At 37.3% G+C, this 22328-nt stretch overlaps 1 protein-coding gene across 10 annotated transcripts in view; it reads right to left on the bottom strand.

The window, feature by feature from the left end:
• The window catches only part of SLC4A10 (solute carrier family 4 member 10), a 257846-nt gene that overhangs the window by 133615 nt on the left and 101903 nt on the right, over window positions 1-22328 (bottom strand). The window lies entirely within an intron of this gene.

Raw genomic sequence — 22328 nt, 5'->3', positions numbered from 1 at the left:
TTTATGGGAAGTTGTAAGGTCTTGTTCTAAACTGCAGTCTAAATAAACCTTGTGTTTCTATTCTAACCTAAATACCCTATATATCTAGACTTTACTTTACATATCAAATTAATTCATTAGATTTTTACATATATGTTTATGTACAAAGAAAAACTTGCACATAAATATCTATAGTAACTTCATTTATAGCTATACATGTCACTTACTAGGAATAAAGATATTTATTTTCTAAGAAAATAAAATATAAGCAATTAAGAGAATGCTTGTATAAGCAAGTTAAATAAAGCCTTTTAAAGGCAGATTGTGTGACTTCATTAAGAAAATATTAATATTTTAGCCCTAAAAACTTTCATAAATACCAAATAGTATATATGCCATAATACAAATATCTGGGTTTATTTGTCTACTCCCAAACTTTATATATTAAATATTCAACCTTGATTGTGAATTTAGGAATCTGGGGCATTCATGGAGGCAATTAAAAGTTAAATAATATTATAAAGTAACCAGATCTAATTAGTATTCTGAAAAGAAGGGTCATTAAGGACTCTCTCAATTGATTTCTAAACACAGAGACACAAAGAAGTTATGTGAGAATGTAGCAAGAAACCACTATCTTTAAGCCAAAGCAAGAGGCTTCAGAACCAACCTACCCCTGCCATAGACTCCCTTACCTCTAGAACTGTAAGAATTTAAATTCTGTTGTTTGAGCCAGCCTGTCTCGTCTTGTAATGGCACTGCTAGCTAACTAATACAGAGAGGAAACCCTAAATAAAATTCTTATGGAGACATTTCATTAAATTGTGAGTTTTTAAAGATAACCAATGCCACCCTTATTTAGGCTGACAGTGTTTCCTTTAAGGGAATAAATGAACTATAAAGTCTTAGTGGCTATGATTATACTAAAATTGTTTTTAATTAAAAAAAAAACCAAAATATTTTTGAGGCAGAATCAAAATTTCCTCCAAGTATTAGAAGGATTAGAACCAAGACTGGCATTCTTCTAACCTTGAAAGAAAATCTGATATAATGTTTATACATTAGTAAGGAAGATTAACAGCATAAATCTGAAGTAATTATCGAGCAATCCTCTTAAAAACGTCAAGCTAAAAATAGTTCCTATATTTGTGTGTGTGTGTGTGTGTGTGTGTGTGTGTGTGTGTGTGTGTGTGTGTGTGAGCTGAATGAATCCATACGGGCAAGTGGAAAACAGTAACTGTTCCAAGTAATTTATTTCAAAATGCTAACATACACAGCTTACACTAGTCATGAAGCCTATAGACAAGAATTAAAGAAAACGAATTCTCCTGTGTATGTATCTCATCTTGTTTATCACTTTACCCATTGACAACATTTCTCTGAGATATGGGGAATTACAGAGCAGTAATTGAAAGCCTGCTCTCTGAGATGAGCCACATGTTTCCTGACATTCAGACCTTGCTGATGCCATACGTTCACACAAGCTTGTTTGTTCGGTTGCTACTCTGATGGGTAAGCATAGAGCAAGTGTAACTACGTGGACATCTCTGTAATAATTGCTTTTGATTCCAAAATCTAATTTTATATTCTTGAACCAAGTAAAGAGTATAAATATTTAAAATTAACTGATATATTCAGATTTTCTACAAGGGCACGTCTCATCTTGGCTGGCCAAGATGGCATATATGTAATATTTACAAACATACAGTGTCTGCTGCACAGTAGACACGAATACGTGTTAGTTTGAGTTGCTCCTCACACTGCTAACCTTCAAGGGCTTAATGGAAAAAGGGTGACTTCTGTATTAACCATGGCTTAAAAAAACAAAGGAATCACCTTATATCCCAATGTGCTCTATGGTACTATATCCAGCACTGCATTTTTCATCTGCAATTTCATTTAAGAAGAAAAAGAATTCAAGAAACTAATGACGGCCTTATTCTGTGATAAACTGGAAATGATTGATCCTGATCTAAATTACTTTTCAAGATTATATAGAAACTTCCATTTTTATTGATAAAAGCCATTTTTTTTACTGAAAATAATACTTTAAGACAGACAAAAGTCAGAGGGACAAGATGGCGTTGCACAGGATGAACCATGTCTAGAGAACAGAGGAGGGAACCAGACTGAGGGGAACAAACCAGGAGCACCTAGCTCCCGACTCAATTCGGCTGGACAACTCCAGGTTTGGGAGGCACAAACTTCGAACATCCCGTGCTCCTCCAAATACAGGAGAGAGCACGGGCACCCTCGGGAACAGAGGGTCTGTGGTGGCAGTGGTGGCAGCCATGGCACAGCAAAACAAGTGAGCGAATGGGCTACTATCCAAAGCACAGTCTTGGAGACTTCTCAGCCTGAACAATTGGGAAGGTTCAGAAGAAGCCTCTCCCCTCCTCCATGGTGGCAGCACTTCCCCTGGGTTTGGGAGTAACAAACCCTGAGCACCCTGCACTCCTTCCGAATATTGGAGGGAATGCAGACTCCTTGGGGAACAGAGGTTCAGAGGCTCAACAATACCCTGAGTAAACCAGCTGCTGATCAAAACCACATTCTTGGGGACTTCTCAGATTAAACAAGTCGGGAGGATAAGAAGAAGCCGCCACCCCCACCCTATCCCTAATGTGGCTGGACTTCCCTCGGAGTTGGGAACCACAAGCTCCAAGCACACTGCACTCTTTCCAGTACTGGGGCAGTATAGGCCCCCTGTGGAACAAAGTGGATACAACAACACAGCATCTTGCATCCAAGCCACTGTTCTACTCTGTGGCTGATTCCTCTGAGGAGAATAAGTAGGCAGAGGAACCCTATGAAATCACGGATCTTAGGTGGCAGAGCTCAGGTGAATCTAGATCCAGGAGCAGTGTCTTCCAATCCAGTATATGAAGCAGCTGCCTTCCCAGAGTACTCACCCCCGTGACTGGAACTTAGAAATCCCAAGCCCTCTCAGCAGATGCCTAAAGGAAAAGGTTATGCTCACTTGAGTCTGTTATTTCTGTTATTTCTCTGCTCTATTTCTGTCTGGATGTCCTGTCCATTGGTGAGAGTTGGTCTCTCCTTATTAATGTGTGGAGTTCAATGTGTGATTTAAGCTTTAGAAATAGTGGATACCCTTGCATTTGGGGCATAGATGTTCAGAATTGAGATATGATTTGAATTTTTGCTTGGATGAGTATGAAGTGTCCTTGATCATCTCTTTTGATTAATTTTGTAGAGATTCTATTTTATTAGATATTAAAATGGCTTTACCCCATTTTAAAATTTGGATTATTTGGTTTGGTGGTGTTTAATTTCTTGAATTCTTTATATATTTTAGGTACTAGCCCTTTGTTGGATGTAGGGTTGGTAAAGATCTTTCCTCAATCTGTAGGCTATTGATTAATTTTGTAGAGATTCTATTTTATTAGATATTAAAATGGCTTTACCCCCATTTTAAAATTTGGATTATTTGGTTTGGTGGTGTTTAATTTCTTGAATTCTATATATATTTTAGGTACTAGCCCTTTGTTGGATATAGGGTTGGTAAAGATTTTTCCTCAATCTGTAGGCTATTGCTTTGTTTTGTTGAGAGTGTCTTTTGCCTCACAGAAGCTTTTCTGTTTCATGAAGTCCCACTTATTAATTGCTGATCTTAGAGCCTGTGCTATTGGTGTTCTGTTCAGGAAGTTGTCTCCCACGCCAATAAGTTCTAGGCTCTTTTCCACTTTTTCTTCTAATAGATTTAGTGTGTCTTATTTTATTTTGAGGTCTTTAATCCACCTGGACTTTAGTTTTGTTCAAGGTGAGAAATATGGATCTATTTGCATTTTTTACAAGTTGACAACCAGTTAGACCAGCACCATTTGTTAAAGATGCTGTCTTTTTCCCAATGTATGGTTTAGGCTTCTTTGTCAAAAATCAAATGACCATAGATTTGTGGATTTATCTCTGGGTCTTCAGTTCAATTCTATTGGTCAACTGGCCTATTTCTATGCCAGCACCATGCTGTTGTTATTACTGTTGCTCTACAGTACAACTTGAGATCAGGGATGGAGATTTCTTTGGAAGATCTTTTATTGTACAGGATTGTTTTAGTTATACTGTTTTTTCCACATGAAGTTGAGAATTGATCTTTCTAGATCTGTAAAATATTGTGTTGGTATTTTATAGGGATCGCATTGGGAGGATGGCTATTTTTACTATGTTGATTCTACCAATCCATGAGCATGGGAGGTCTTTCCATTTTCTGATATCTGTTTCAATTTCCTTCTGCAGAGACTTGAAGTTTTTTCCATATAAATCTTTTACTTGCTTGGTTGGAGTTACATCAAGATACTTTATATTATTTGTGGCTATTATGAAGGGTATGGTTTCCCTGATTTCTTTCTCAGTCTGTTTGCCATTACTATACAGGAGGGGGCTACTGACTTTTTCAAGTTAATTTTGTGTCCTGTCACTTTGCTGAAGTTGTTTATCAACTGTAGGAGTTCTTGGTAGAATTTTGCAGGTCATTGATGTATACTATCATATCATCTGCAAATAATGAAACTTAAATTTCTTCATTTCTTATTGTATTCCCTTGATCTCCTTTACCTGTCTTATTGCTCTAGCTAGGACTTCAAGTACTATATAAAGAGCATTGTCATGCCACTGATTTCAGAACATTTCACCCAAAACAAAAGAATTTACCTTCTTCACAGTACCTCACAGTCACAAAGCAAGTCTCAACATATAGAAGAAAATGGAACTAGGACTTCCTCAAGACCCAGCTATTCCACTCCTTGGAATATACCCAAAAGATGCTCCAGCACACAACAAGGACATATGTTCAACCATGTTCATAGCAGCCTTATTAGTAATATCCAGAACATGGAAACAGCCTAAGTGTCCCTCAGTAGAAGAATGGATAAAGAAACTGTGGTACATTTACACTATGGAATACTACTCAGCCATTAAAAAAAGGAATTTCCAAAATTTGTGGACAAATGGATTGAACTAGAAATGATCATAATGAATGAATTAACCCAGAAGCAGAAATGGTATATACCCACTTATAACTGGACACTAGCCCAAGGGGCATGCACTACAAAAGTCTTCACCTACCAGAAAAGTGGAATAGATGTGAGGACATCCTATTCAGATTCTAGATGAGAGAAGTATGGGAGAATGGGGAAACAGAAGGATCCAGAGGGTTCTAGAAACCTACAAGAAGAACATTATGACAGGCAGATCTGGGCCCAGTGGTTCTGCTCAAACTATGGCACCAACCAAGGATAATACATGTAGTAAATCTCAAACCCCTACTCACATCTAGCCAATGGACAGGACATTCTCCACAATGGACTGGAGAGTAGGGACTGACTTTCACATGAACTCTGGTGCCCCATATTTGACCAGGTCCCCTTGATTGGGAGCCCCAGTGGCACTCAGAGGAAGGATAGCAGGCTACCAATAAGAGACTTGATACCCTATGAGCATATACAAGGGGAAGAGGTCCCCCTCAGTCACAGTCATAGGGTAGGGGAATAGGGTAAAAGCGGGAGGGAGAGAAGAATGGGAGGATAGAAGGTATGGGATAACAACTGAGATGTAATCTGAATGAATTAATAAAAAATTTATCTAAAAAAAAAAGAAAATGGAAATAATATCCTGTATCTCATCAGACCACCATTGACTAAAGCTGGACTTTAACAACAGGAAGAAGAGAAAGCCTAACAACTCATGGAAACTGAACAGCTCCCTACTGAATGATCATTGTGTCAAGGAGGAAATAAAGAAATTAAATAAAAATGAATTCACAAAATGCCCAAATTTATGGAACACAGGAAAAGCAGTGTTAAGAGGAAAGGTCAAAGCGCTAAGTGCTATCATAAAGAACTTAGTAAGATCTCATGCTAGTGAGTTAACAGCACACCTGAATGCTCTAAAACCAAAAGGAGCAAACACATCGAAGAGGATTAGACACAGGAAATAATCAAACTTAGGACTGAAATCAATAAAATAGAAACAAAGAGAACTATACAAAGAATTAACAAAACCAAGAATTGGTTCTTTGAGAAAATCAACAAGATAGACAAACCCTTAGCCAAACTAACTAAAAGGAAGAGAGAAAATATCCAAATTAACAAAATAAGAAATGAAAAGGGGGATATAACAATAGACATCGAGGAAATCCAAAGAATCATTAGGTCTTACTTTAAAAGCCTGGACTTCACAAAATTGGGAAATCTAAAAGAAATGGACAATTTTCTCAATAGATACTACTTATCACAGTTAATCCAGCCAGATAAAAAGTTTTTAATAAATCTACAAGCCCTAAGGAAATAAAAGTAGTCATTAAAAGTCTTCTCGCCCCCCCCCCCAAGAAAAGCCCAGGGCCAGGTGGTTTAGTGCAGAATTCTACTAAAATGTCAAAGAAAAGCTAATAGATAGCTAATAGGAATCAAATTATTACACAAAATAGACATAGAAGGAGCAATGCCAAATTCACTTTATGAAGCCACCGTCGCCCTGATATCTAAAACACACAATTACTCAACCAAGAAAAAGAATTTCAGTCTAAGTTTCCTCATGAGCATTGATGTAAAAATACTAAAAAACAAACTGTATCTAAGAACATATCAAACACATCATCCACCATGAGGCTTTATCCCAGAGATGAAGAGATGGTTCAACATACAAAGAATTGTCAAAGTAAATCACCACATAAACTGAAAGGAAAAAATGCATGATCATTTCATTAGATGCTGGAAAATCCTTTAGCAAAATGCAACACTCCTTCATAATAAAAGTGTTGGAGAGATTAGGGATAAAACGCACATACCTAAACATAATAAAGGCAATGTACAGTAGGAATAACATAGTAAAAATGGGCATCTTACCAAAAGCAACCTATAGATTCAATATAATTCCCATCAAAATACCAACACAATTATTTACAGACCTGGAAACAGCAATACTCAACTTCATATGGAAAATTAAAAAAAAAACAGAATAGCTAAATAATCATGTATGATAAAAGAACCCCTGATCTCAACAGTACTACAGAGCAATAGTAATAAAAATTGTATGGTATTGGTTTAAGAAATGGACTGAAGACCCAAAAGTACACACCTATGGACACCTAATTTTTGATCAAGAACCCAGAAATACACAATGGAAAAGAGAAAGCATCTTCAACTAATGGTGCTGGTCTGATTGTTGGCATACAAAAGAATGAAAATTGATCCCTATCTATCACCTTGAGCAAAACTCAAATACAAGTGAATCAAAGGTTACAATACAAACCATATACTCTGAACCTGATTAAAAGAGAAAGCTTTGAGCACCTTTGTACAGGAGACAATTTCCTAAAAAGAACACTAACAGCTTAGGCACTAAGTTTCATGGGGCCTCATGAAACTGAAAAGGTTTTGTAATTCAAAAGACATTGTCAAAAGGACGAAACAACAGCCTAAAGAATGAGGAAACATATTCACCAATCCCATATCTGACAGAGGGATGATATCCAAAATATATAGAGAACTCAAGTAAGTAGACGTCAACAAACTAAATAATCCAGCTTAAAATTGGTAAAAAGATCTAAACAGTGAATTCTCAACAAAGAAATCTCTAATGGCCAACCAGCACTTAAAGAAATGCTCAGCATCCTTAGTCATCAGGGAAATACAAACCAAAATGATTCCGATATGTCATATTACACCTGTCAGAATAGCTAAGATCAAAGACATAAGTGATAACTCATGCTACCAAGGAGGTAAGGCAAGGGGAATACTCCCCCATTGCAGGTAGGAGTACAAACTTGTACAACCACTTGAAAATCAATTTGGCAGTTTCCCAGAAAGTTGGGAATAGTTCTACCTCAAGACCCAACTAAACCACTCCTGGACATATAACCAAAGGAGCTCTACCATACCCCAAGGACATTCTCTCAACTATGCTCATAGTAGTTTTATTCATAATAGCCAGAAAGTGGAAACAACCTACATGTCCTTCTGCCATAGAATGGATAAAGAAAATGCGATACATTTACACAATGGAGTACTACTCGGCTTTTAAAAACAATGACATCATGAAATTTGCAGGCAAATGGATGAAACCTTAAAAAAAAATCACTCTGAGTGAGGTTACCCAGACCCAGAAAGACAAGCATGGTATTTGCTTACTTCTAAGTGGATATTAACTATAAAGTAAATTATAACCATGCTACAATACATAGACCCAAAGAAACTAAGTAATGAGGAGGGCTGAAGGGGGATGAGTAAATCTCACTGAGAAGGGGAAACAGAATGGAAATCTCAGGTGGATGGTAAGAGAGAACTGGATGGGGGTGGGGGTGGAAACAGGAGAGATCAAGTATGGGGAGGATGGAGGAAGAGAGTACTGAGAGAGACAACTGAAATCAGGGAGTCATCTCTGGGGTGAGCTAGAATCCTAGGGAATAGAAAATCCTAGGATTCAATGAGGGTGACCCAACTAAGACTCCTAGCAATGGGGTATATGGAACCTGAAGTGGCCATCTACTCTAACCAGGCAAGACTTCCAGTAGAGAGTTTGGGACACCAACCCAGTCACAAAACCTTCATCCTACAATTTGCCCTGCCTGCAAGATATGCTGAGGTAAAGGTAGGACAGAAATTGTGGGAGTGGTCAACCAATGACTGGTCCATCTTGAGACCCATGTCATGGGAGGGAACCCTCCCCTGATACCGCCTGGAGGGCCAGGGGCCAGAGGGTGGACAGCCCAGAGACCCAAGATAAAACCAAACATGACTGGAAAAAAAATTCAATGAAATGATTCCTAATGATATTCTGCTATCCTCATAGATTGGATTCTAGCCCAATGGTCATCAGAAGGACTTCAGCCAGCAATTCATAGAAAGAGATGCTGAGACCCACATCCAGATGTTAGGTGGAGCTTGGGGAACCCTGTGTAAAAGAAGGAAAGAGAAAGTATTGCAGAAGCCAGAGGGATTACAGACACCACTCGAAAACCCACAAAACCAACTAACCTGGTCTTCTTGTTAGAGGCCTATCAGTGGGAGCAGGAGCTGTCTCTGACTCTGTTGTCTGCCTTTAACACCCTTTCCTCCTATTGGGTTGCCTAGTCTTACTGCAACTTGCTACACCATGGTTGGTTGATATCTACTGAGGCTGGCCCTTTTCTAAAGAGAAATGGAGGAAGAGCAGATGGAGTCAGGGGAAAGGGAAGGTAAGGAGGGAGGAGGAAGTGGGAGAGAGAAGGAAGAGGAAACAGGAGTCAGGATGTAAAATAAATAAAATTTAAAATAACAAGAAAAAAGGAAATGCCCCAACACAACATTACGAGACAAGGAACCTTCAAAGATGCAGTTGAGTTTACTTTTCCGTTGGCCATTTACTGCTGGGCATGCAGCCTACCCTTAAGAGTAGTTTGTTTCTTCAGTGAGACTCCTTTGGAGGAAACTAAATTTCCATTTGCAAGTAGTTATCATTGGTGTTAGGTGTCTCTCCCTATATCCCTTGCTCCTTTCTTCCTTCTCCTCCTTAGTCTGCTGGCTCCAGTCCCCTTAGCTATTTTCCTTTCCAAGGAAGATCAATCTATCTCCTAGCCCCACCCCTAGTACCTTAATCTATACTTAACCTCTATGGTTCTACAGATGATAGCTTGTTATTATTGACTTAACAGCAAATATCCACATATAAGCAAATACATAGTCTATTTGTCATTCTGGGTATGGGTCACCTCACTCAGGAAGATTTTTTTCTAGTTCCATCAATTAACCTGAAATTTTCATGATTTTATGTGTTTTAATGGCTGAGTAATACTCCATGAATAAATGTACCGTATTTTCTTTGTCCATTCTTCTGTTGAGAGACATCTAGGTTGTTTCAAATTTGTTGCTATCGTTAAAAGAGGAACAATGAATGTGACTGAGCAAGTGTCTTTATGGTAAAATAAAGCATTCTTTGTATATGCAGCTATTGCTTATTTTTTGTTTATCTTAGCCACTCTGATAAGTGTAAGATGAAATCCCAAAGTAGTTTTGATTTGCATTTTCTTAATTGCTAAAGACGTTTTTCAACCATTTCCTCTCTTTACATCTATACTCAATTTTTAAGATGGGTTATTGGTGTTCTTGATATCTAGTTTTGAATTCTTTTTATATTTCAGATATATAAACCTGTTTGATGTGTAGTTGGTAAAATTCTTTTCACTTTTTGTAGGCAGTGGCTTTGTCTGACTGATGTGTTCTTTGCCAAACAGAAGCTTTTCAGTTTGATAAGGCCTTATTAATGTTTTTAATTAATTTTGTGTCCAGCTACTTTGCTGAATGTATTTTTCATAAGATACTTTGAATTCCTCCTTTCCAATTTATATCCCCTTGATTTCCTTCAGTTGTGTTATTGCTCTAGGCAAGACTTCAAGAACTATATTGAAAAGGTATGGACAGAGTAGACAAGCTTGTCTTGTCCCTGGTTTTAGCAAAAATACTTTGAGTTCCTTTCCAGTCAAGTTGATGTTGGCTATGGATTTTCTGTACATTGTCTTTATTATTGTTAAGTATGTTCTTTTTTTTTTTTTTACTTTTTTTTTTTACTTTTAAAAAATTAATTTATTCATATTACATCTCAATTGTTATCCCATCACTTGTATCCTCCCATTCCTCCCTCCCTTCTGCTTTCACCCTATTCCCCTTCCCTATGTCTGTGACTGAGGGGGACCTCCTCCCCTTCTATATGATCATAGGGTATCAAGTCTCTTCTTTTTTTCTCTTTTTAAAATATATTTAATTCATTTATTCATATTACATCTCAATTGTTATCCCATCCCTTGTATCCTCCCTCCCATTTTCCCCTTACTCCCCTCCCCTATGACCATGACTGAGGGGGACCTCCTCTTGATAACCTAAGTGCCACCGGGCCTCCCCATTAAGGGGATGTGGTCAAATATATCCTTGATCTCTCCAGGACTTTTATCATAAAGGGTCTTTTCTGTATCTAATAAAGTAATCATGTGGGTGCTGTCTTTCAATTTGTTTATATATGGTGGATTATCAACTTACATATATTGATCCATCCCTGTATCTCTGGGATGAAACCTACTTGATCATGGTGGATGATGTTTTTATGTTCAATAAGAATCTTTATGTCACATTTAAGTGTGGAATCATTTAGATGTGAGCATATTTTAAAATGATAAGTAGAAAACAGTAGTAAATAAAGAAAAATGTTTGAGACGAGCATAGAACATAAACCCAAACAACATCCCAGCACAATAAATGAGAAATGAAAACATCTGACCCCTAAGCAGGAAGCTATTTTCAGGTGAAACTTGCTATGAAATGGGAAACCAGTTTGGTCTAATGGACTGTCATTAGGTATATCAGCCACATTCCAGGGCAGGTTCCATGCCCAGGAGCAGTTGACCAACAGAAAGCAGACTTTGTGTATGCATGTGTGTGCTGCTGTTGTTATTTTGCTATTTTTTCTTTGTTTTGTTTGGTTTTCTGTTTGGCTTTGTTTTGACCTTTTTTGTTTTGCTTTGAGAAACAAAGAGAGAATGAAATTGGGTGGGTAGGAAAGATTTTGGAGGAGTTGAGGAGGGAAGAATATAATAAATATATTGTATGTGAAACAGCTTTAAACAAAAATTGTTTCATAATTAAAAACACATTATTTTCACAGCAAAATCAGTCATCCCTAGAATTTAGACTGAATGCAAAAAATGTGTTTATTCTACCCATATATTGCATAAATGTGTCCCTCAGAGTATTTTCTTCAAGAAGTCTTTGAAATTTTAGAAAATCCTTCCCTATTTGAGTCTATGTTAGATGGGACATAAAAAGGGGAGGTTTACATACAGTTCATAAAGAGTTCTGAGAATAATAGACACAAACATCAAAAAACAAACCATTTGTGGCTGGGAAAAATGTCCCCATACCCCAAAATAGAATTTTTAATGCATATGTCAGTAAAGAGAAAACATGTTTTTTACTGTAAAGAAAAGCAAAGGACTCAATAAAAACAATGTTACTTCTGTGAACAAAGCTTGTTAAATTATGTTGCTATTGTCATGTTTGGGAGAATCAAATTTGTAAACATTTTAATTATTAAAAAGAAGCCAGTGCTGAGGCAGTTCTTGATATAGGGATGACCTCAGGATATATAGTGTTTACATTTCACAATGAGGAAAGACATTCATTTGATGAATAATGTTAATAATGATATTTAAAAACTAAATCTTTTTTAAAAATTATCTGGCTTGAAGGAGGTCAAACCATCTACTTAAGAAGAGAACTGTGAAATAACTATAACAGGCAGCTGGTACACAATTACTGGGCTCTTTAAACTATTTAGATTTGTCAATCACAGCAAACGGTCAAGTACATACATTAAGCTGAATAAGCATATGATTTTGAGCACAATGGAGACTCTAAAAGAGTCTGAAAACACAAGACATATTATAATGTATCAAATAATTCTTATCCAACAGAAAGTCTTTGCTGATAGAAAGCAATAGGGGGAATAATAGAAAATGCAATATGAATTCATGTGTAAAGATATAATTAGACCTCTGCATGGTTGATTCTTGTGTTGTTTTTCTTAAAGAAAAAGAAGGCATTAAATGAGTACTGGCTACATTTATCTGCCCTTGGTCCACATTTATATTCATTACCAAATAAAACCTTAATTACTGACTGTACTAGGTAGAAGGTAGAAATAGTGAGAGCCTCTTAGTTGCTCATCAAAAAAGGCATAGAGAATACCTCCAACTAGTTTAAAAGGTAATAAGGCATGATATACCTATACAACTTTCAGACATATACTCAGAGAACTCAACATCCTACTAAAGAAATAGGTGCTCATCACTATTCATTACTGCTCTGTTAATAGTAAGTAGAAATTGGAAACAGCATGGATGTCCACCAACTGATGAATAGATAATGAAAGTGTTATATATTTATACAATAAACTATTATTCAACTAGAAAATTAAATGATACAATTTGCAAGTAAATGGATGAATCTAGAAACAATCAGCCTGAGTGACATAACCCAGATTCCAAAACAAACAAACAAACAAACAAACACAAATACTGCATGTTTTCTCTTATATATAATGTTAGCTTTTAAATTGTCAATATATGTGTTATAATCCAAATAACCACAGAGGTTAAATGCCTAATAAGAGACCAGAGAGAAGGAGAGGATCTCCCAACAAAGGAGAAATAGAATGTAATATTATGGAAAGGTAAAATGGAAACTATAGGAGGAAGGTTAAATAGGGAAGAGATTAGAAAAGCAGGGTAAAAGAAGGAATATGGGAAAGGACAACTAACATTAAAGGCCTTTGAAAAATCATTAGAAACCTATACTGAGGAAGATTTCTAAATTATACATATAAGAAAATAGCCTAAATGGAGTCAACATACAATGAAGGAAATAATGCCCTAATTTATTATCAAGTAAAACCTCTAGTGCCAGGAATGGGTTACATTTTGCTGAGTCATTAGCCAAAAGGGTCTCATGGACTACTCCACATACCACAGGGTATTGCCAACACTATTGATTACTCTCCAAGACCTGATGGTAGGCCCTACTGCTAAGGTCATCAAACACAGAGAAGTCATTGGTGCCTAACTAGAAGTTTCACATCTACAGACTAGATTTCATGGTGCTGGAAGTAACTCTTCATGCTTCAATCTCACCTAGCTGCTAAGCCTGTTACCTACAACAGTGACCTGCTTGCAAGAGGCACAAATACAATAGTAACACAAGTGTTATGGAGTAATCAACCACATTTTTTTATTGAACTTGAGGCCAATTCTATGAAATAAAACCCATAACAATCTTAAAGTCTCAAAGATCTTGAAACTAGATAACCTACTACTATTATTCTCCTAAAGGAACATAGGAGTAAAATCATTCCTAATGACATAGTGCTATATGCATAGATAGGTGCATTGCTCGACTCTCAATAAAATCTTCTTCTTCTTCTTCTTCTTCTTCTTCTTCTTCTTCTTCTTCTTCTTCTTCTTCTTCTTCTTCTTCTTCTTCTTCTTCTTCCAGTAAACATGAATTAACACAGGCCCACTATGGGGCATCTTCATCAAACCCTCCCCTCAGTGCTCAGGGATCTATTTGGAAGAGGATGTAAGAGCAAGAGGTGATAGATGACTCTAAGAAAAACACACACATAAGAGAAAACATGCACACATGAACGCACAAGGAATGTGGTAGCACACAGAGGACCTGCATGGGTTCAAGCCAGATAAAATGTCAGCATTGAAAAGGCAAAGATTCCAAGTCTCACCTCTAACCACAAAGCTATTTCCAATTGATACCTGCTAGGGAAAGGAAAAAGAATTTTCTTCAGTGGAGTGTCATTGGATCTATCACTGGACAGGTCCCATTTCCAGAAGTAGTTGGCCAACACAAAATGAACTTGAATGTGTATTGGGGTGGGGAATTGTTTTGTTTGGGTACTACTCATCGCATTGATTTTTCTGAATTTCATTGTTTTGTGCATTTTTTGAAAAGGAAACATGAAGTTGAGTAGGGAGGGAAGTGGGGGAGAATGAGAGAATCTGGGAGGAGTTGGAGAAGGAAAAGAATCAAATGACATCGTATAAAAATTTAAATGAAAAAAAAATTGCCCAATGCCATCACATTAAAAAGAAGAAAGGAGGAAGAAGAGAGGGAGGAATCTATTTAATCAGTTATTGAGTCTGTACTTGATTACATGACTTACGTTGACCAATGGACATCAGCAAACACGGCACAGAGACTTGAAGAGTTTGCGCACTGGGTTTTACTCTCTGTTGCCTTTAGGGACTCAAGCCACCATGTAAACATGTTCAGATGTTGAGAGATCATGACTAGTATTGTTGACAGCATTCCTGTTAGGCTAAAGACTAACCAGTCAGCTCTAGCCACCTATAGATGCAGGTGTCAGCTAATTTAGGACAGAAGGAATAACTGGTAGATTTTTCATTCAAATTGATGGCCTATAAATAATAGTCTAGTTTGCTTTTGTTGTTGTGTACTAACCAAAAACAATGTGGGGGAGAAAAGGGTTTATTTCATTTTACATCCTATAGTCCCATCATTCAGAGAAGCCAGGGCAGGAGCTCAGAGCTAGACCAGGAAGGCAGGACCTGGCAGCATAACCATGGAGAACTTCTTACTGCCACGCTCCCTGACTTATGCTAAGCTAGTCTTTGTATACAGCTCAGTCCTATCTAGGGATGGTCCCCACAATGGCCTTGGTCTTCCCATATAAATAATCAATAAAGAAAACGACTCACAGACATTCCAAAAGGACCATCTGACCCAGGCAATTCTTCAATTGAGGTTTTTTTTTTCTCCCAGGTATGTAAAGATGACAATAAAACTAGGCAGTACCCATGCCAAAATAGAACAAACGCTGTTTGATACCACTAAGTTAGGAAATGGTTTGTTGTGCTAGTGGACAAGAATTATTTGGAACAAAAGTTTTAAAATTTAAAGGATTGATAAATATAAGATACAGTTTTTAAAGAAATGAGGCATAAAGCATTATTATTGGAGAAAATTAACTGTGACAGATATCTCAAAGAAAAGTAAATGATGGATCAAAAAGTATTGATTCTACTTACAACCAACACTGATAGAGATAAAAGTCTATGTAAAGAACATAGGCTCAGTGGCTCACACCTGTAATCCCAGAGAGTCAGAGGCAGGGGGAATTCTGTGAGCCCAAGGACAGCCTGACCTACAAGTGAGTCCAAGACAGCCAAGACTACACAGAGAAATCCTGTCTTGAAAGAACCAAAACCAAAACCAAAACAAACAAACAAACAAAAAAACAAAACACAGCAACAAAACAAAAAAACCTGGTGGCACTCAGAAGAAGGATAGCAGGCTACCAAGAGGAGACTTGATACCCTATGTGCATATACAGGGGGAGGAGGTCCCCCTCAGACACAGTCATATGGGAAGGGAGTAAGGGGAAATGGGAGGGAGGAGGAATGGGAGGATACAAGGGATGAGATAAGAATTTAGATGTAATATGAATAAATTAATAAAATATATTTTTAAAAATTAAAAAAGAAACACTTAAAGAAAAAAAAACCCTGTGTAACAATAAATCCACATATACTAGAAAAAGAGCAATGTAAATTGCCAACATAATGCCTTCATTGGTTCAAGGTAGTAGCTTTTTGCTGACTTATGCGAGAAAATAGCAGAAAGGTCTTCATGCCACTGATGTTTAGGATTGCCAATGGCCTTAACAACGGAAGAGTTGAGATCTCTGCACAAATAAAAACTTGCCACCCTGTAAGCTCTGTAAGATAAGTGAGACACTGATGGCCAATGATAAAAATGTTAGGAACTCTCAGACACTTTCAACAGTGTTCTGTTAAAATTATTTGGAAAGTCAATCATATCTATATGAACACATTGCCTGTAATTTGAAGATATGGCATGTTCTTGCATGTTCCTTTCCTGTGATTTTTTAATTTTTTCATTTTCTTTGCCTTGTAGCTAATTCCTCTCTTTTATCACTGAGTCCTGATGATCTATCTTCTGGTTTCATTGTATGTACTCCCATTTAGTTCTCAATTTGGGTTGTTGAGTTTTTCAATTCCATTTTCATTTCATGTTGAATTCTCTACAACATTTTATTTCTCTTTTGAGTTCAGTTTTCATTTCCTATACTGTCTTCATTATTTCATTCAGCTCTATGTTTATGTTTTCTTGAGCACCACTCAGGCATTAATTCATTTAAGATCGTTCATCTGTTTCCTCTCTAAACTCCTTGAATTCTTAGATGAAGTTGTTTCTTGAATTTTTGTGCCCTGGTGTTCATCTAGATAATTCTCATGGTACAATATTGCTATAGGACTGGTGGATTAGGGATTTTAATTTCCATATCCTTTGTGTTTTTGTGTGAAAAGACATGTAGACTTGTTTGTATTTCTGATATACTCACAGGAGGTATGGCTGGTACAAAATATGTGCTCCACATCTCAAGTCTGGAGGTTGCACAAGGTACCAGAAGGGCTCAGCAGTCTGGGCTGGGTTTCTAGCTGTGAAAGTCGGTGTAGGCACGGGTACTGGTGAAAGTACAGTGACCCCAGGGTCAGCCAAACTCACCAGGCTGGGCTAGAGCATGGGATTTGTGGACCAGTCTATGTCAGGAGGTAGGATGTGAATGGACAGGATAAGCTCAGGTGATTAGTGAAGGCTCGCTTGGCACAGAACGTAAAACTTGGCTCATGTCTGAGCACTGGGGAAGATGCACTAGGGCTCCACACATTTGGGTGTGGTATTGGATATATGACCTGGTCTACATCTGGGAACTGTGGAGAGTGCACGGTAGAGTCATGCAGATGGACTGAACAGGGTGAGCAGGGTCACAGGATGCGCAGGCCAGGCTATCCTAGCCTGAAGTTTGTATATGGAGCTTGTTAGATAAGGGTAGACCAGCACCTATTTCCTAGAGTATGCCTTAACAACATAGATTAAAAATACAAATTTAAGGACCTGCCAAAAATATGTTTTAAATATAGTTGGGTTTCAGGCCCACCCATCCCCCCCAAAAAAAACAAACATGGTATATACTCACTTCCAGGTGGATATTAGCTGTAAAGTAAAGGATAACTATGCTACCATCCGCAGACACAGCTAAGTAATAATCAGAGCTCAAGGTGCAGTGAGTGAGTCTCATTGAGAAGGGGAAACAGAATAGATATCACTGGAGGATGGTGAGAAGGGACTGGATGAGGAGGGTCTGAGGACAGGTGGGATCAGGTGTATGGAGGACGGAGGAAGAGAATACTTGGAGAAACAACTGGAATCAGGGAGCATCACTGGTTCCAGATAGAAATAAAAACTCTCAGGAAGCAATGAGGGTGAGACCCTAGTTAAGACTCTTAGCAATGGGAGCTATGGAGCCTGAACTGACAATCTCCTGTAACCAGGTAATCCCCCAGCAGAGGGACTAGGATACCAACCCAGTCACAAAACCTTCGATCTACAATTTGCCCTGCCTACAAGATGTGCTGGGGCAAAGGTGGTGCAGAAATTGTGGTAGTGGTCAACCAACAAATGACTGGTCTATCTTGAGACCCATGCCATGGGAGGGAGCCCACCTTCACACTGCCTGGAGGGCCAGGCGACAGAGGGTGAAGAGGCCAGAGACCCAAAATAGAACCAAACATGACTGGAAAATAAATTCAAAGAAATGATTCCTAATGATATTCTCCTCTACTCATAGATTGGATTCTAGCTCAGTTGCCATCAGAGCGGTTTCATCCAGCAACTCATAGAAACAGATGCTGAGCCCCACAGCCAGATGTTAGGTGGCGCCTGGGGAATCCTGTGGAAGAGGATTGTAGAAGCCAGAGGGTTCAAGGACACCACAAGAAAATCCATAGAACCACACACAGGCTCACAGAGACTGATCCACCAAGGAAGCCTGCATGGGACTGACCTAGGCCCTCAGCACATATGTTACAATTGTGTAACTTGGTCTTCTTGTTGGACTCCTAACAATGACAGCAGGGGTGGTCTCTGACTCTGTTGCCTCCTTTCTGCTGAAATCAATGACTATATGGTACTCAGATGTGAACCAGTAGAGGCAAAACCACTGACAAGTAAGGAGATATACTGATTCAGTTCTTTTTTTTTATTACATATAAGATTACATTTATTTATTTATCATGTGTGTGCTTGAGTGTGTGTGTGGTGTGTATGTATTACACTTGTGGAGATCAGAGGACAGCATGTGGGAACTATTTCTCTCCTTCTAACAACTGGGTCCTGTGACTCCAACTCATTAGTCTGGGCAGCAAGCACTTTTACCCACTGAATTCATCTCACTAGCCTATCCCTCAGTTTTTAAAGGGACATATTCGTGGGTCATCCTAACATCCACTATTAGAGATCTACAGATTTAAACATGAGATAATAAATAAAGACATTACATGGCCATATATACTAAATAAATAATTATTTATTATTAAAACATACAGCAGTTATATAAAATTCAATTTTAACTGGGTGTCCTATATATATATGAGGTAATTAAAATAAAATGTAAAGTATTAATGTATTTTCCTTTTGTTGTCTTATACTTTAGATTGTACTAAATCCCAGACTTACATGGACACCAAAAGTAAAAACTGGTTAATGGCAATTGTACCAATGCTCGCTTTGATCACAGTCCTGAGGTTTTCTAACTATAGAGATTTGATATCCTTCACTATATACTACAACATGAAACACAAAAATGCCTGGAAAGAGCATGTTGGTGGTATCAAGGAGGCTGGATGAGTAAGACGCAGTGGGCAGTACACAGAGCAGATGACCAAGGGGAGTAAATCAGTGGGAATGGAAAAGAGGAAAAGATGTCACTAACATCAATTTAAAGGATTTAGTGATAACATAATACACAAAAATAAATATGTAAAACTTCTAAATTGTATGCTGTTGGCTTTAGATAATAGAAGAGACAGAAACAGTACAAAACGTGTGTGAAACAAACAAACAAAAAAGAGATTTGGAAACTAAAAATTTATACAGTTGTCACTCATCAGAATGTATAATACTCACGAATAAAGTAAGTAATATTTTACTCCAAGCTGTTGTTTTTGAGAAAATGATTATTTTCCACTAAATATATCATACCTGAGATTTTAAAGCTATTTTAAACACCTGCCTTTTCTATTAGCTGCACTCAGAATGCTAAATTATGCTAGTAGTTCTAGTAGCTAAGATACACGTAAACCCTAAGACAAAACAATTTTCAAATAGAAACATTTTACTTGATAAAACTTTGTCTTCATAAAATGTGTTTGTCTCCACTGTCGGTCCTAAATCTCTATCACATAACATATTTGTTTTGTGTTATCGGTATCACTAACAATGCTCCTTAAAGTCATATTATTTCCCATTACAAAGGGAATGGCTACCATCTCCATAACTGCACTACTGCCTCTTTCATCACTGGGTACTCTCCCACTTGCTCCTAAAGTTCTTCATCTTGTACATCACTCTTACATTTCCTAATTCCAAGTACATCCAGATCATGTAAAACTGTGTGTAAATTATAGCACAGGTGCCTGTCTAGTTGCTGTGTTATGGCAATAGGAAAAATAACAGTCAATATAAATAAGATTTGTTTCTATTTTTTAAAATTAAAAAAATTAAAAAGTATAACATAATGTCATTTTTTTGTTTCTATGAAGAATTTTCATCATAAAAGACTTAACTATAGACAGTACCTTCTAGGACAGTGATGTTCAACCTGTGGATCACCACCCCTTTGTGGGTCACATATAAGATATTTACATTATGATTCATAACAGTAGCAATACTGGAGTTATGAAGTAACAATGAAAATAATTTTGTGGTTGGGGGTCAACACAACATGAGAAACTGTTAAAATGTGTTGCAGCATTAGGAAGTTTGAGAACCACTGTTCTAGGATGAAAATGCCTATTCATAAAAATCAGTGAAGAACAATCCAATTGTGTTCTTCCAGTCAGAAATCTCTTACTAGCCATGTAATAATGTTTGGCACAGAAAATATAATCTCTTACTAATCATTCTGTATTATATAATAATGTTTAGGACAGACAATATATGTAATAATGTAGCCATACCACATACATTATTTTCAATAATGTATTGCATCTCAAATGACAATTCAGCATTTGCTGTAATTACCTGTGAATTATTGTGTTAACTTTCATTTATCTGTATGTGGCTTATCTGTGTCAATATTTAACTAGAAGATGGCTTTTTTATGCTATTGAACATATTTCTATATTAACTTATTTTTGTGTCAGATTTCTTGGTACATTTTTAGGGAAGACTAGCATAGCTTGCCAAGTGTGATCCATGGACTTTATGGAACCAAGGACCAACTTTGTGTTACTGTAAAATGCATCAACCAAAGGCAGACAGATATATGTAACTATCACAAGCAAAGTCCCAACCCATAATATTAATGCAGGGACTATATCCTCTAAGTTTAAAATCAGTATGTACTTTTGGGATTACATATAAAATCAAATGCTTCTTGTTCCTGAATTCATAATGATTATTTGTAAGTATGAAATTTTGTCAGTTTGCTTCTACCTGAATAGAATCAGTTCCTTAAAATTTAGCTGGTCAGAGAGTTCCAAAGTAAGGAAGATGGGCTGAGAAGAGAAGGTTGTCTAAGGCAGAGGACTGGAAGGACCACAACAAAAGAGGAAGCGGTGGAGCACAGTGGCCTACTGTGCTCCTCAGTGTGGCTGGTGGCTGGCTATAATTAAGTCTGAGGGAACCTCAGAGAGGAGGGGCAAAAAGACTGTAAGAGACAGAGGACCAGGACATTTGCTGAAAGACTGTGTCTTCAGTATAAGACAGAAAATATGTGCCCATGAAATCACAGTGATATGGTAGTCTAATACAGACCTCAAGAATAATATAACCATTTAATATACATTGAACATCATGATTCTACCCCTAGATGAAGAGCTACAGGAAGTGAATGATGGCTGAGATGAAAATCTGTCTTCTCAGAAATGAACCCCTTATTTGTAATCTAATAGCAAGTGGTTATCCCTAAACATACACTTAGGTGCAACACTAAATGGATCCAGTAGGTTTATATGTGTATATGTATGTATGCATGTAACACTAATTATTAATGAAAATTAAACTTCTAACTGGGCTCTGCTGTCATGTTCACTTGGAAGAGATGCCTCTACCTCCCTCTCCAACCTCTACCTATTAGTGTATTTTACAGGAAACACAGAGAAATCAGAGATCTAACGTCCTGCTGATGCAAACTTCTTATTTCCTAATTTTATAAACTCAACCACTCTCACCCATATTAACAGAAAGCTCAGGGAACAATAATTCAAGAATCTAAACTGACGGTTTCATTTTGTTTCAACCTTGAGATAGTAAACAAAAAATTTTTCAATGAATGGAAAAGATAAAATAGCCCATCATCATACACTTTAGCTTTCTCATTTTATTTTTTAAAAACTATTTGAGGAGATGCAGCTTCCCTAGACATCAACACAGGATGTCCAGGGAGCCTTCTGTTGGTGCAGTCTGATTCCTGTTTCTTTTAAGTGATGGGCTGTGTAACACAGGACACAAAAAGACAAGTTTGTGGGATCTTTAGTGAAGGATAATTTCTAACAATCCTCAGCTCAATTCCTTGTCTTTTGTCCTAGAGATCCTAAAATAATTTCCTTCCTGGAGGTAGGACTGTTTCATTACTTCTTCTATAGCCAAGATACTATTTTTAGTAATTTATTGTTCCTTAGGAACTGAAAATGTATATTGTCTTGTGTTAAGTTGTAAAGCCCATTTTTCATCTTTGTAAACTTTTCCTATTCT

This window comes from Acomys minous (assembly GCF_964271855.1).
Source record: "Acomys minous genome assembly, chromosome: 10".
In the NCBI taxonomy this organism is placed as follows: domain Eukaryota; kingdom Metazoa; phylum Chordata; class Mammalia; order Rodentia; family Muridae; genus Acomys; species Acomys minous.
Note: the sequence above shows the minus strand (reverse complement) of the source record. Positions and strands in the feature narration are given on the sequence as shown.